The 16,238-nt window shown below is 47.7% G+C and overlaps 1 protein-coding gene across 1 annotated transcript in view; it reads right to left on the reverse strand.

Annotated features, from left to right (window-relative positions):
- CDON (cell adhesion associated, oncogene regulated) overlaps positions 1–16,238 on the reverse strand; it is a 121,429-nt gene that overhangs the window by 95,391 nt on the left and 9,800 nt on the right. The window contains exon 2 of the mRNA XM_081171613.1: positions 9,687–9,737. The gene's annotated coding sequence lies outside the window, so the exon portion shown is untranslated. The remainder of the gene's footprint in view (positions 1–9,686; positions 9,738–16,238) is intronic.

Below are 16,238 nucleotides of genomic sequence, written 5' to 3' on the forward strand. Positions count from 1 at the left end.
GCTGCCATCAAACCAGCATCTGTTCTGGGCTGCCCAAGTCGCCAAGCAACTTACTGCGAGTCCCAGAACCTATTTTTTCTTGGTGGAAAAGCACCATCACAAGTGTTCCCACAGTTACATGCAACAAGTCAAGGCAATCTGAGAACACGAGAAGAGCTCTGCTGAATCAGGCCAACGGACCAACCAGTCCAGCAACCAGTTTTCATAGTGGTCAACCAGAGACTTATGGGAAGCCTGCAAGCAACACTCAAACCCACGAACCCTTTCCTCTTCTGCAGATTCCAGCAACTGGTATAATCAAAAGCATGATTGTGTCCAGCAGTGGAGGCAGAACATAGTCATTAGAGTTAGTAGTCATTGATAGCCTTATCATCCAGGAATTTGCCCAAACTTATTTTAAAGCCATGGAACTTGGTGGCCACCACTGCATCTCAAAGGAAGCAAATTCCATAGCTTTAACTATGCCCTGCTGAAGCGGTCAAAGTAACTCAATACAACAAAGTCCTTTTTTTTCCTTTGAAGGTGACCTGGAAACTACAACTAATCCAGAATGCAGCAGCTAGATTGGTGACTGGGAGCGGCCGCCAAGACCATATAACACCGGTCCTGAAAGACCTACCTTGGCTCCCAGTTTCCGAGCACAATTCAAAGTGTTGGTGCTGACCTTTAAAGCCCTAAACGGCCTTGGCCCAGTATACCTGAAGGAGCATCTCCACCCCCATCGTTCAGCCTGGACACTGAGGTCCAGCTCCGAGGGCCTTCTGGTGGTTCCCTCCCTACGAGAAGTGAGGTTACAGGGAACCAAGCAGAGGGCCTTCTTGGTAGTGGCGCCCGCCCTGTGGAACGCCCTCCCATCAGATGTCAAGGAAATAAACAACTATCTGACTTTTAGAAGACATCTGAAGGCAGTCCTGTTTAGCGAAGTTTTTAATGTTTGATGTTTTATCATGTTTTTAATATTCTGTTGGGAGCTGCCCAGAGTGGCTGAGGAAACCCAGCCAGATGGGCGGGATAGAAACAATAACTTCTTCTTCTTCTTCTTCTTCTTCTTCTTCTTCTTCTTCTTCTTCTTCTTCTTCTTCTTCTCCTCCTCCTCCTCCTCCTCCCCCTCCTCCTCCTCCTCCTCCTCCTCACTTTGGAATAAAGCCAAAGTCGGTTCCCGATGGTGATGCAGTCAAGCATTTGCCAAGCATGTGAGAAGCTTAGAGGTAGCTGGAAATAATTCTTAATTTGCATAAAGAGCCAGCATGATATAGACTTGGCAGACCCGGGTTCAAGTCCCCATTCAACCATGAAACTTCCCTTGGACCACTTGCCATCTCTCACCTTAACCAACCCCATAGGGTTGTTGTGAAGATAAAACACAACCCCAGTGAGGTATATGATTTGGGGGAGGACCTTGAATGCTGGCTTGAGTTCCTTGGAAACAAAAGTGGAGTTATATGCTAGCAGCAAACTCAGTACAGGTTGTAGGGGAGGATGCTGGTTTTGTTTTCCGTCAAAGACATATACTGTCATACCTTGGAAGTCGAACGGAATCCGTTCGACTTCTAAAACATTTGGAAACCAAAGTGGGGCTTCTGATTGGCTGCAGGAAGCTCTGATTGCCAACTGGACGTTCGGCTTCCAAAAAATAGTTCGCAAACTGGAACAGTCACTTCCGGGTTTGCGGCATTCAGGAGCCAAAACGTTCGAGAACTAAGCTACGACTGTAGAAGGTTCTTGGCAAATTGTCAAGCCAGTCCGTTGCACAGTTCATACAGCTAGAATAAAAATACTTTCAAAGCTGCTGTTCCTTTATTGTGTCTCTCATTAAGGTTTTGCCCCAAGTGATACTTGGTAGCCAGCAGGGCTCTTTGACAAACAAATGTTATTGCTTCTAAATTATTGCTAATGTTTCCTGGATGGGGGATTCACCTGCAGAGACAGAGGCAGAGACCCTGGCCCCACAAATAAGTGGTCGAGAAACAGCGATTGCAGTTTTGCGAAGACACCGTGGCAGAAAAATGAGAGGAGTAGATTGACTTAAGGTGAAGCACATTGGGTGCAAAGGCTGCATACACACCATATATTTAAAAGCACATTCTCTCACCCCTCTTTGAATCCTGGGAACTGTAATTTGTTAAGGGTGTCACAAACTGTAACTCTGTGAGGGGTAAAACGAGAGAGAGAGCACACCCCTGGGTGCTTCACTAGAACTATTGAATTTCAGCCCATTGTGTAGTGGTTAGCTCATCCCCAGTAAAAAGGTCCAGCCCCAAATAGGACAGGGCATGTTTTAAAAACTTTTACTTTTCAGCTGGGGTTCAGCTGGACTATGCCCATGAGTAAAACTGCTTCCCCGGTGACCACTAGGTCATAATGCCCCATCCAAATTCTGTGACAATAAGAACCGAATGCCACACTCAGAATAAATGGTGCACATTTTGTAATTGACTATCTGATTCTGATTTATTGCAGTGTTTTAGGTTCTTTTTGCTACAAAATGCTGTGTTGGGGGAATTATTAATTTATTTTGCTAAGTATTAGCATGGACATCCTGCATTTGCACAGATTCTCAGAATACACACAACCAGTGCTTTTTTCTGGGGGGATGCAGGGGTACGCATACCCCTAAACATGTTGTGAATCTAAGTTTGGCCTCATTGAGGGGCAGTATTTCAATATGAGTAGGAAAATGAGAGTACCCCTAAACATTTTTTAAAGAAAAAAAGCACTGAACACAACCCATCCACTGTTTTGCTGTGCTTTCAGCAGCTGCCACCTACTGATGTTCATAGCGCTGATGTCCATGAGCACTAGAAACTTAACAAAAATAAAAGAGACTATTCTCTGAAAGAAAGAAGGGGGGACACTTGGGGCAGACAATGGAATTATCAAAGCTAGTTGGGTTTTCTTTTTTTAAACCAACCAACCTTGGGTTATGATAGTGAGTCCAAATTAGTCACTGAAAGGCAAGATCTACTTAGAGAAAGCCTAAACATGCCAAGTACAGTGGTACCTCGGGTTAAGTACTTAATTCGTTCCGGAGGTCCGTTCTTAACCTGAAACTGTTCTTAACCTGAAGCACCACTTTAGCTAATGTGGCCTCCCGCTGCTGCCGCACCGCCAGAGCACAATTTCTGTTCTCATCCTGAAGCAAAGTTCTTAACCCGAGGTAATATTTCTGGGTTAGCAGAGTCTGTAACCTGAAACGTATGTAACCCGAAGCGTATGTAACCCGAGGTACCGCTGTATATTGTCCAGCCACCGTTTCGATCCACACAGCAGAATTTAGAAGCAAATAATTTAGAAGTGAGAGTTGTATCCTTGGCTGTTGCGATGGAGCAGGATTCCGGGCTTCTGGCGGATCCTTGTTTTGCACCCAGTATTCACTGCGCCCACCTCAACGCAAACCAATCCGGGACTTTGCGTGTTTTGTTCTCCCGAGGAGGGACATGGCCCTCGAGCCACAGCGAGGATCATTTTTCTCCAGATGACCCTCCATTTCAGTAATATGATAGTCCTGTCATGGTTCCAAGCCCTGATTTTGGCAGAACAAAGCCACAGTGCATCTTTCACTCCTCCAGCCAGGGAATGCAGCTGCGGGTCAGAGCGTGACCAATCAGGAATGAACATTTGGAGCGCGTCTAATGCAGTTTGTACAGGGAGCCTTTCATGCATTCATGGGAGTGAATCTCACAAAGCAGAGCTGACATTGCCTTGCTCTTCCAACTTTGATATCTCACACCCTGCTCTGGGATAATCCGGCAGGACCAGACCCAGCCCAGCTGAATAACAGCAGTGTCCTGGCTGGAGCGCTTTTAACGCTGAAAAGCAATCTCACCGAAGATGACGAAGGCTGACTCTTCATTACATTTGGCTGTACATGGAGGAGCCTCGTTTCTGACCCCCCTTCCTTCCCCCCAGGAGAAACGAGGAGCCTGAGAAACAGTCTCGACCCCAGCTCAGCCCAGAGCTGAAAAGCGAGCCAAAGTCTGGAGCTATGTTTCCGCTACCTTCCCGCAGAGCGCGAGATTGATGAGAACAGGAGTCCATAATCAACTTGATCCGACCCCTGTCCTGTACCATGAGGGCCCCTTAAAGAAACACTGTCACATTAGAATTAATGATTTTTTTGTTGCCGGGCCCGGCCTGCCAATCCTTAGCAATTTAAAAGCATGCTGCTTCAACAAGGACACTTTTTAATTAGCCGGCAGAAGGGGCGGGGCTCTACACACGCACACAATCCAAAATAATCAATTTCAAATTGCCAAAGCCAGATCAGCATGGGGGCAGCACGGGGGTGGAGGGTGGGGGCGAGGAGGAAGGGGAACAATGCAAGCGAGCCCACACTCCCAAATCATCCTGTCTCCCCGATTCAGGCACCATTCTTGCTTCTAAGCTGACTCGGCTGCAGAGTCGCCCTTGTTCCGCGCATTAAAAAGCAACAACCACAAAACGCAACACACACACACACACACACACACACACACACACACACACACACACACACACACACACCATCAAAAACCCCCAAAACCAAGCACTCGGGTAAATGGCCTTTGTTTGCTGCGGACAGATCGCTTTGTCACCTCAAAGAAAGCGATCCTTAAACTTTCAACAGATTGTAAATGGGCAAGGCAATTTTTAATGCGACACCCTCCCCGCTTTTTTCACCCCCCCCCCTCAGCCCACCCCCTCGCTCCCAGCCTGACATGTTCGGCCGATGTCCTCCTGCGGTTTATACACTGAGGTTTAGATTTCATGACCTCTTTGTGGAGAGTATATCTGGGGACGCGGTGAAATGAAAGGGTTTTCGAGATTTCCAGTGGGAATGCGAATATTATTCCTGGCCGGCTGCCCGTTACATTATGGCATTCTTAGCGACATGATCTGTTACGGCATAATGATTGAGACTTGTATGACGGAGCGTTTTGTTTTGCTTTTTAATGGGAAAGGGGCACCGAAGCAGGAGGCACCGCTGCTTTTCTGCAAGGTGAGGGACAGGAATCATTCGGACGGTGGATTCTGTCTTTCTCCGCGTTCTAAATGTGTGGCATGTGGGTCTTTCCAGACCTGCAGAGGCCTTTTCTGGAAGGAGGTGTCTCCTTTGGAAACCCTCTTTAGATATATGAAGGTTAACATAGGAGACAGCAAGGTCCATAAAACTTTAATGTAACTTTTACGCGCTAACAGCTTCTGTGGTGGCAATAAAAACCATATCAGTCAAATTGTTGGTGCCTAAGAAAACACAGCTGCTTTCATGCCACACCAGAGCACTTGCAGGAGAAAATTTATTGTGGCTGAATAAAACACAATGCAGACCACAGTCATTCCTGGTGTAAATCTGTTGCGTTCGGCGGAGCCGGACCAGCCACATCTTTGGCTCGCTATTTGTAGCGATGAAATGAAGAGGGCTTGTTTGTTTTTCTAATTAAACGAAAGGCAAATGGTGTTAATAATGCTTGGGGCCAGATCCTAAGACATGGTGCGCCAGATGATGCTCCAGAAAAGAGACTACAGGTGGGATATACTGTATGCAAAGAAGAGGTTTTGCACCTGCACAGCATGACAAACCAATATAAAGGTAAAGGGACCCCTGACCATTAGGTCCAGTTGTGACCGACACTGGGGTTGCGGCGCTCATCTCGCTTTACTGGCCAAGGGAGCCGGCGTACAGCTTCCGGGTCATGTGGCCAGCGTGACTAAGCCGCTTCTGGTGAACAAGCAACTAATTCCAAAGGGGTATCTGTGTTAGTCAGTTGCAGCAAGACTCAAACCTCCTAAACAGCAGGGGATTTATAGCATTTGGGGGCCCGTGCTTATGAACAAATCCCATTTTCTTAAAAAAAATTCTTTTTGTCATAATGATGCCATCATCACATTTCAGTCCAATACAGATGTGCATTACACACACACAAACACACACCATAGTTTGTTATATAACTAAAACATCCAAAGTCTCAGCCCAACTTTATAGTTAGACTGTTTTACTCTAATTGTCACATAGTTAGTGTGCCCATCATAGCTCAGTTGGTAAAGCACAGAACTTTTAATCTCAAGGTTGTGGGTTTCGAGCCCCATGATGGGCAAAAGATCCATACATTGCAGGGGGTTGGACTAGATGACCCTCGTGGTCCCTTGAAACGACAAGCGACACCCTCCTTCTCAAGGCCACACCCCTCATTGTCTTTGCTTCACACCTCAAGTTTTTTTACCTAGCTGGAATGCATCCTTGAACTCTAATCATACCTCTTGCCTGTCTGGATGGAGGTATACAGGCAATTCATTTTTGTTGCTCTGACCACCACTGGCATGGAGGTTGCCTCGAAGGGAATGTGGCCCCAAGGTTGAAAAAGTTCCCCATTCCTAATCTAGGATAAGCCTGACTGAAAGACCAAGGAGGGAATTCTGCTATATAAAAGTAGGGCTATGATGAGCAACCAGCAGCCCTACGGCCACACGCAGACCTTAGCCTGATTTCAGAAGTCCTCTGCAAGTGATCTGTTCAGACCTTTCACAAGATGTCTGACCCCCAGCTGACAGCTGGGCAGTGAAGAGACTGGGGAGGAAGAAGAGAGAAAGGTGTTCAGTCCAAGCCCCTGTTAGCTTTAACCACCACTGCCTTGGGCCCTTCCCACCAACAGCTTGTGGGTCCTGACCCTCAACAGAAAGAAGGTTCTCCGTCCATGAAATAAAGAGACTAGCCTTTGACTGGTCTGTAGAACAGAACAGATGCAATGTCGGAGCCAAGCCAGTCCCCGGAATGTCTTTTTAAAACAAGGATGTGCAAGGAAGCTCTCCACCCCAGTCAACCTCTCCATGGGAAGAAGAGCACAGCTTGTGTAAACAGCTTGCTCTGTTGCCTGCTGTTTTCATTATGAGATGCTTGGAGAGGGTGAGCTGTGTTTTGCTTGGGGAACTTTCCAGGTCAGGAATAAAGGAGGGCCCCTTATTTTCCCATCCCAGTACCTAGCGACAGGAATTGCTGTTTTAATTGCAGAAGGCAGATGCAATTGGGCCATCTGTCTTGGGCTTGGGAAGCTCGGCCGACAGGCAGGAACGCGAGGTTTGCCTTGAGAGAAGCAGTAAGGATAAGCACTTGAAAACGGAAGAAGGATGGCTCCTTAAATGATTAGCCAAGCGCGGTGAGTCCAGCTGGACTTTATCAATCACTGTCAGGCTTTTGTCCTGCATGGCGGTCAGTTGACCATGAGGGTAAGGGGCAACTGCAATGAGGGTTATTGTTTCAGGGAGATTGTTGCCAGTTCAGCTAGTTGATTATTGCAGATGGTGCCTGCTGTCCAAACAGCACTGGTGCCTTTTCCCACTGGCAAGATCCAGGGAGCAAAGGACCTGGAAAAGGTGAGTATTCAGATCGAACCACAGGCAGATGTACAAGATGAGCCAGGAGCCAATCGACAGAGTCGAAGCCAAGGAGCAAGCTTGGGGACTCAGAACCAAGGAAACCATCGGACACCAAGGAATACCATGGAAGACTTAAAAGCTACAGGAAACAGGACAGGAACTTTATTGCCTCTCTCCAACAGGAACAGAGCAGCAACAGGAATTGCCTGACTCCGCCCAGAGACAGGTCAGTTCAGCGCCACCTATTGACTAAACTACATAATGACACTATCCACACCAGGAACCAGCAGAATCAAACGCAAGCCTAGAAGAAAGCAGGTGTTGTTGTTAGAATTCCTGATCTATGATTGCAGTCATGGGATGTTTGTCTATCACATGACGGTGTATGTTTTGACTCCACAGAGTGGGAAGTGGTGGAGACAGGAGGTTTGTGTTACTGTGTTCCGTGAAGTGGGACTATTGTCTTTTGTTCTTTTTCTCTTTGCTGTCTGATGCTAGAGAGAGAGGGAGCCCTGTTGCAGTGCTCTGTATATGTTTATATGTAAATAAAGTAGATTAGCCAAAATGCTGAGTTGCTGAGGTCTGTTATGCAAGCTGCAAAGACTCTGCGGATCCCTAAGTGTGCAGGTGTTTGTTGGCATCGGTCGCTGTGATGTTTGGGCAGAAGAAAGCTTTTGAAGCTCCCGAACGATCGACCAGGAGGGAGAGAACATGCCAGTCGGGCTTGTATCTCTGCCAGGTTCCTACTTGAGGGTAGGCTGAACTCCTGACAGTTGGAACCAAAGATAAGTCCAAATGCAGGGCTGCAGAGCACAGGTGCAGAGCATGCAAGGCCACATCAACACCAGGAATGTCTTGCTGCTCAGGTGAAATAAGAAGGTGCCCTGTGACCAGCTTGGGTGGACAGAGCTAGTCCAGGGCCTGAGAGTACTAGGCAAATGCTTCAGCCCATCGTTCTGTAGTTTACCTGGTCATGCACCTGCACAAAAATCTGAATTGAAGACGGGGCAACTCCTAACCATGACAAATAGCATGTGTTTACAACTCCTTTTAGGGACACCGGTGGAGCTGTGGGTTAAACCACAGAGCCTAGGACTTGCCGATCAGAAGGTCGGTGGTTTGAATCCCTGCGACGGGGTGAGCTCCCGTTGCTCGTTCCCTGCTCCTGCCAACCTAGCAGTTCGAAAGCACGCCACAGTGCAAGTAGATAAATAGGTACCACTCTGGTGGGAAGGTAAACAGCGTTTCCATGCGCTGCTCCGGTTCGCCAGAAGTGGCTTAGTCATGCTGGCCACACGACCCGGAAGCTGTACGCCGGCTCCCTCGGCCAATAAAACGAGATGAGCGCCGCAACCCCAGAGTCGGCCACGACTGGACCTAATGGTCAGGGATCCCTTTACCTTTACTTTACAACTCCTTTTGGAAGGAGAGCAGCCAAACCACCTCCAAAGCTGACTAATAGCTGTGGAAGGACAGAGGACCATTGGAGTTTTCTTTCCCTCCTTGCCCAGAAAACTCCTCCTTGGGACCATGGAAACAGGACAGGGATGTGGAACAGCTGGCTTCTCCAGCCCCTGCAAGCACAGGAGCGAACTGAGATTTCTATCCCAAGCAGCAGGCTGAGTAATTCAGTAATGACATGATTTTTTCCACTGAAGTTGCAGGGAGCAGAGTTCTGCTATTTGACAGAGTGTGGGAAGGTACACCCCTGAATTTGGAGAATGTGGCACTTTGAGGAGAGATTGGCGTGGCTGCCTGCCTAGTGGTCCTGCCACCGATTTCTGGCACAGGCTGTGAAGCCCGTGACAGGGGACTAGCAGTCCTTTCGGCAGCATTTGAACTAAACCCGCATTAGCTAGACAAATAAAGAAATAAACAAGTAGGGGAGAGAAGATTCTGTTTGCACAGCCGTGACCTAAAGTCGGCCATTTACGCAAGGTCAGGAAAAGAGGCCTATTTGGTCTCAATCCCCATCCACTTCCAGCCCAGCCCCCCCCAGCCCTGGCCCCATCTGCAACAACAAGTAAAGGAGTGTGAATGCTTTGCCATAATAATATCCCTAACCTTGCCCTGAAATGCTTATTGTTAGATTATTATCAGCAGTTAGCACTTACCCGAAAGAGATCAAGGCAGCAGACTTCCCAGGGGACCTCCCAGATGTGTGTGTGTGTGTGTGTGTGTGTGTGTGTGTGCGTGTGTGTGCTGGGGGAAGAGGAAACACTGGACAGGGTCACTGGAAGCATGCCTCGAGGTGGCAAGAATAAAGAGTTTACACAAGGAATTAAGCGGCAATTGGGAAGAGAGGGAAGTAGCAGCATCCACGAGGGCAGACTTACCGTGGCAGGCTACCGTTTCTGGAATGGTCCAGTTTTGCCAAGGAAGTCTCTCTCTGGAGAGCAGAGAGAAGAGAATCAGCTGTGTGGTACCCAGGCAGACACCTACACTTGTCACTGGAAGTTGACACACAAACACATACGCCCCTATGTGGTGTTTCCACGCAAGGATGCTTCCATGACTTGTGAGCGTAATTGGGGAGGAAAATTCTACCTCACCATCGCCTCCAACCACTTCGCCTGATTCAGGTGGAAGAAAGATTAGTCTCTATTGCTCCACCTACTTTTGCCTCTGGCCCCACCCACTGTTGCCTGTGGCCGTTCCCATCAGTGGTGTGTAGTCCCTGCAAGGTTGCCCAGGAGGGCATGCAGCTGAAAAGCATTCTCCACTTCTCAAAAACCACTTGACCCTCTACAGCTTTAAAGAACACACCCACACCACACATTTAAAGCATACTAGTATCGCTTTAACAGTCATGCTCCTCTCCCCACCAAGAATCCTGGGAACTGTAGTTTTACCCTCCCCCATGGGGCTACAGTTCCCAACACCCTTAAAAGTTGTGTCTGCCAGGATTCTTCAGGGAAAGTCACATGCTTTGAATGTTGGGTGTGGATGTGGCCAGGGCCATTTAAGAACCTGCTACCTGATCAGCCAGACACACACTTTTAGCCAACCAAAACGTTTCTAGCAACATTAATTGCATAGCTGTTTCCCTTTTTTTTAAGGGAAATTCCCTTATTCCGAATAGGATTCCTCGCAAGAAAAGGGAAAAGTTGACAGCTATGAAATTGCACCAATTCACCAGCAATTCATTGCAGCCCTTTTTACAGATACTCAGAAGTGAAAGAAAACTTTGGTTTCTTGTGTGAGTGGGGTGTGGGTGTGTTTGCATCAGCTTAGCCAGATTGATTCGAATGCTGTTGGCGGGTTACAATCAAAAACAAGCAACCACACCTTAGGCCAACCCCCAACCTCTCTCACCACCAAAGGGATACAAGCGAATAGTAAAGAGAACCCACACAGGTGATGCTGACACAAAGCCCCACACATACACTAAGTAGACGTAGAGAAGCATAACCACCTGACCCCCACCCCACTCCCCATTCCTCCCTCTACCTTTCCCCCCCCTTTCTTCCTAATGTAATACTAATGTCTCAACAAATGAAACTGATCTGTAGAAAATGTAACTTGAAAAAGAGACATTGCACATACCGGTACTTTCGTAAACCTACACACACACACACACACACACACACAGTGGATGCTCGGGTTGCGAACGTGATCTGTGTGGGAGGCATGTTTGCAACCCGCAGCGCTGCATCTGCGCACACACGGGTTGCGATTCGGCACTTCTACACATGCACAAAGTGTGTTTTAGCGCTTCTGCGCATGCGCGACTGCCAAAACCTGGAAGTAACCCGTTCCTGTACTTCTGGGTTTCGGCACGTCCGTAACCTGAAAAAATGCTAGCGGAAGCGTCTGTAACCCGAGGTATGACTGTATATCTATCTATCTATCTATCTATCTATCTATCTATCTATCTATCTATCATCTATCTATCTATCTATCTATCTATCTATCTATCTATCTATCTATCTATCGATATATATATATAAAGAAAGAAAGAAAGAAAACCTTCCATGCTTCCTTTGGCCCCAGTGAAGCCTTAGCAAGAGGCCCATTTCAGCGTTTGTCCTTTAGCCTGGTTGCTTTCCTTGCATCCGATGGAGTTGTTCTTCTGGTTTTTAACCAACACTGTCAACAGGGCAACAGCCCTGCATCCGTAATTGAGCTCATTTGAAAAGCAGTCATCATATTAAAATTGCAGCTGTCATTTTCCCCACGAGCTCTACTTCCTGAGCTCTTGCGAGCAGAGCAGTCCCCAAAAACTCCCTAAGGCATACCTCAGCTTTGAAGCATGCAAGGCAGGAAATTAAGAACTGTCTTCAAACAAAATCTCTCGACTCCTCCAGGAATTGAAAAAGAGACAATTTCCTTACTGTCTCCTCTCCTTATACACAGAACAGGATTAAGGTAATCTGCGGCCTTAGAACCAGCAAAATATGACAACCCCCCACCCCCAATAACACCCCCTCCCCAACCTCTGCCCTACTTTAGAGCATTTGGGGATATTTTTCAGAACTGAAGGAGGGAACGAGGCCGGCGGGAGAGATCAGAGAATAATCACTGATAGGGTGTTCTTGCATATATGATACAGAGCAGCTATACGTCTGGCAGTGGCATCAAAGTTTTTTGCAGGAAAGGTTAAAAACATAGCCTAAGCCAGGGGTCTGCAACCCGCAGCTCCGGAGCCGCATGTGGCTCTTTTACACATTTGCCGCGGCTCCGGGGCGGATACTAGCGAGGGGAGGAGGCGCATTGTGCGCCCCGACACTCCCCACTGTGGCGGGCGCTGTACTGGCTGTGACGTCGCATGGGGGCGTCCCGACGTCACCTTCCCGCCCGCTACATGGTAAGGGGCATGTACGCTGGTCACTGCATTGAAAGGGGGCATGTACGCTGGTCACTGTTTTGAAGGGGAGTGAAGAACACACACACACACACAAAAAGGTAACTTGTTAATTTAACGTTTATTTCTATGAGGAGGAGTAATTCTGAGGGGTCAAACAAAGAAATAATAAAAAAGTGACAAAAAAGTTATTTTTATAATGACGAGTTCTGCGGCTCCCAGTTTTTTTTTCTTCGGAAACGGGTCCAAGCGGCTCTTTTTGTCTTAAAGGTTGCAGACCCCTGGCCTAAGCACAGCTTCAGATAGTCAGAGGCATCAATGCTTCTGAAGACCAGTTGCTGGAAACCACAGGAAGGGGAGAAGGCTCTTGTGCGCAGATTCTGCCTGTGGGTTTCCCATGGGCGTTTGGCTGGCCACTGTGAGAACAGGGTGTTAGGAGGAAGGTCTAGGTATGGAGAGGTAGAGCCAGCAGGAGAGCCCAGGGGAAAAAGAAGAGGCAGAGGACTGAGAAGCAAGAAAACCAGTAAAAGATAGTTGGAAGAGAGTGCTCCACTGGAGGTAAAGAAAATGGGAGGAGGAGCTGGAAAAGGTGACCAAAACTGATAAAGAAAATGGGATGTGTTGAGATGTGCAGGACTCCAGAAGCTGGGGAGGTAGAGAATCATAGGGTTGGAAAGGATCACAGGGACCATAATAATAATAATAATAATAATAATAATAATAATAATAATAATAATAATTTATTATTTATACCCCGCCTATCTGGCTGGGTTTCCCCAGCCACTCTGGGCGGCTTCCAAGTGGTCTGTTAAACATTAAAAGCTTCCCTAAACAGGGCTGCCTTCAGATGTCTTCTAAAAGTCTGGTAGTTGTTTTTCTCTTTGACATCTGGTGGGAGGGCGTTCCGCAAGGCGGGTGCCACTACCGAGAAGGCCCTCTGCCTGGTTCCCTGTAACTTGGCTTCTCGCAGTGAGGGAACTGTCAGAAGGCCCTCAGTGTCCGGGTGGAACGATGGGGGTGGAGACGCTCTTTCAGGTATACAGGACCGAGGCCATTTAGGGCTTTAGAGGCCAGCACCAACACTTTGAATTGTGCTTGGAAACGTATTAGACCAGGGGTCAGCAAACATTTTCAGCGGGGGGCCGGTTCACTGTCCCTCAGACCTTATGAGGGGCCGGATAATAATGGGGGGGGGGGAATGAACCAATTCCTGAGTTAGTTAGATCTGCCTGTCATCAATTCTAGTGCCATCTACTGTTGGTCTCCCGGTCTTCCATCCTACCAGTCCCAAGGGTCACTAGCCATTACAGTGGTACCTCGGGTTACATATGCTTCAGGTTACATACGCTTCAGGTTGCAGACTTCGCTAACCCAGAAATAGTACCTCGGGTTAAGAACTTTGCTTCAGGATGACAACAGAAATTGTGCTCCGGCGGCGCAGCAGCAGCGGAGGCCCCTTACCTAAAGTGGTGCTTCAGGTTAAGAACAGTTTCAGGTTAAGAACACACCTCCGGAACGAATTAAGTGCTTAACCCGAGGTACCACTGTACTGATTAACAGATAACATGAAGCAGTACATTCATGAAAAGAAGCTGTGAGACTCCTAGCCAAACTTCAAATCAAGATCAGCCAGATGTTTGTACCTGCACTGCAATGATCCATCAAATGCACATGTAATTGGCATTTATTTACAACATATTGTAATGTGTGCAGAAGTGACATCTCTTTTGTGGCTTTCAGGTCTCTCTTCCCTGCTGAGCATCCTGACAACCTGTCTTTAAAATTCATTCTCCCTTTAGCTCAACTTCCTCTGTCAAATGATGTTCTGTGTACAAAGCGCGGTAAACATCACTCCCAAACAGTTAAAAACGGCTTCCCAATTTCAGGGCCCCAAACGTCAAAGTCAATTTTCTGTTTGGCCCTTGTAGCAGCCTCAGAATAGCACCGCCTCCTGCAACCTGGTGCCACACAGATGTTTTGGACCACAGCTCTCATCAGCTCCAGCCAGCCCAGCTGCTGTCCGAAACATCTGGAGGGCTCAAGCTTGGGGAAGCTAGACATGGCATTACGCTTCCCAGTCCCAAATAAGAGTGTTCTGCTCTTTGCCTTCCATTGCCTTTAGCACAGCGAAGGAGACAAGTCAAACAAACAAAAGTTATAGAAACTCAGCCTTCTTGTTTATGAAGTAAAAACAATGAAAGTGTCACTGGATTGTAGCGAAAGAGAAATATTTATTCAACAGGCGCATTACGCAGCCAAAAAGGCCACACACACCAAAAAACGGTTTCTTAAGAAGCTGCTCCTTGCCTCCAGCATCTTTGTGCCCAGCCGTGTTTGCATCCTGGTAGCCATGGTAACAAAGCCTCACCTCCAGGCCTCCCTTATTCTCTAGCTCCTCACCCCTGGGCTATCTTCCCTTTGTCTCTGGCATAGCCTCTGACCAAGGCAGGTTTCTGCTGACTGTCACAGCACCGGACTGATAACCTTTTTGCACCGAAGCACACTTCCTTCCCATTCTTTACCTGTCAGCCACTGCCCAGTTGGAGCAGCAGCAGGTTGCCAAGGGGATTGGGAGACGGGGCATTCTGGTGTAATTCAGTTACGGAATCAGAGACAGAATTCCTGTTCTGCTTAGCATTAGCCATTAGCCTGAACCACCAATCTGTTCGTTTCCAAAGCTGGCCTGACATATTCTGCTCTTTAGGACAAAACGGTATATGGTGCCTTATCCCACAAACTGAAATTCAAAGCACCGAAGCCCTTTCAAATTATTTTGATACTTGACTCTCTCTCTCTCTCTCTCTCTCTCTCTCTCTCTCTCTCTCTCTCTCTCTCTCTCTCTCTCTCTCTCACACACACACACACACACACACACACGTATTTATGTATACAGTATATAAATTCCTGGATTAATTTCAGCTTATGGGCTGCAAGTTGGTCACTTACACCCTAGCTTATTGCTGGTCCACTTTCTCTCAGAACTTGTGGGGGACTGGACTATATTTTGAAAATAATAAAAATAAATGAACAAATTTCTATGTCCCACAAATAACCCAGAGATGCATTTTAAAATAAAAGCACACATTCTACTCATGTAAAAACACGCTGATCCCCAGACCGTTCGCAGGCCGGATTGAGGAGGCGATTGGGCCAGATCCGGCCCCCGGGCCTTAGTTTACCTACCCATGTCTTAGGGGGTCCATGGATCCTAACTGACAGACGACACCTCCATCTCTGAAGGCATCTTTCACTTGAAGGACTGTCCGGCTGGTCCAAGTTTGTTGGCAAGTTGTTAAGGGTGCTGGGAATTGTAGCTCTCTGAGGAGTCTTAACAACTCTCAGCACCCTCAACAAACTCAAGACATGACTGTTTAAGTGGTATAACAGTGCTTTTAATGGTGTGGATGTATCTAATTGTGCCCAGGTTGCCCATTTACAGTTAGTATCTGGAGAACATACTGAGCAGCTACACGGGCCAGCTGGTCTCCATGTTCCTTGCTCTGGGGAAAGGTATTTCAGTCATAGTCATTATTTCAAAATTTGCACATCTATACACATAAATTCACAGATGTGAATTTTATGCAGCTCTGCGCCCTCTTTCCCTCTCCCTCTCTTCTTAAAAAAGAATGAAAGTAAAGGACTCCTGGCAGTTAAGTCCAGTTGCGAATGACTCTGGGGTTGCGGTGCTCATCTCGCTTTACTGGCTGAGGGAGCTGACGTTTGTCTGCAGACAGTTTTTCCGGGTCATGTGGCCAGCATGACTAAGCCGCTTCTGGTGAAACCAGAGCAGCGCACGGAAACACCGTTTACCTTCCCACCGGAGCGGTACCTATTTCTCTACTTGCACTTTGACGTGCTTTCGAACTGCTAGGTTGGCAGGAGCTGGGACTGAGCAACGGGAGCTCACCCCATCTCAGGGACTTGAACCGCCGGCCTTCTGATCGGCAAGCCCTAGGCTCAGTGGTTTAGACCACAGTACCACCACTTTTTTCTTGGCGATGTGCAAATGCCCACCCCGAGTCAGCTAGGCAGGGGATGCAACCCCCAGTGGTCCCATGTGGGCTTCCTTCAGCTCTGTGGAACC

The sequence above is a fragment of the Podarcis bocagei genome (genome assembly GCF_964188305.1).
Source record: "Podarcis bocagei genome assembly, chromosome: 15".
Taxonomy (NCBI): Eukaryota; Metazoa; Chordata; class Lepidosauria; order Squamata; family Lacertidae; genus Podarcis; species Podarcis bocagei.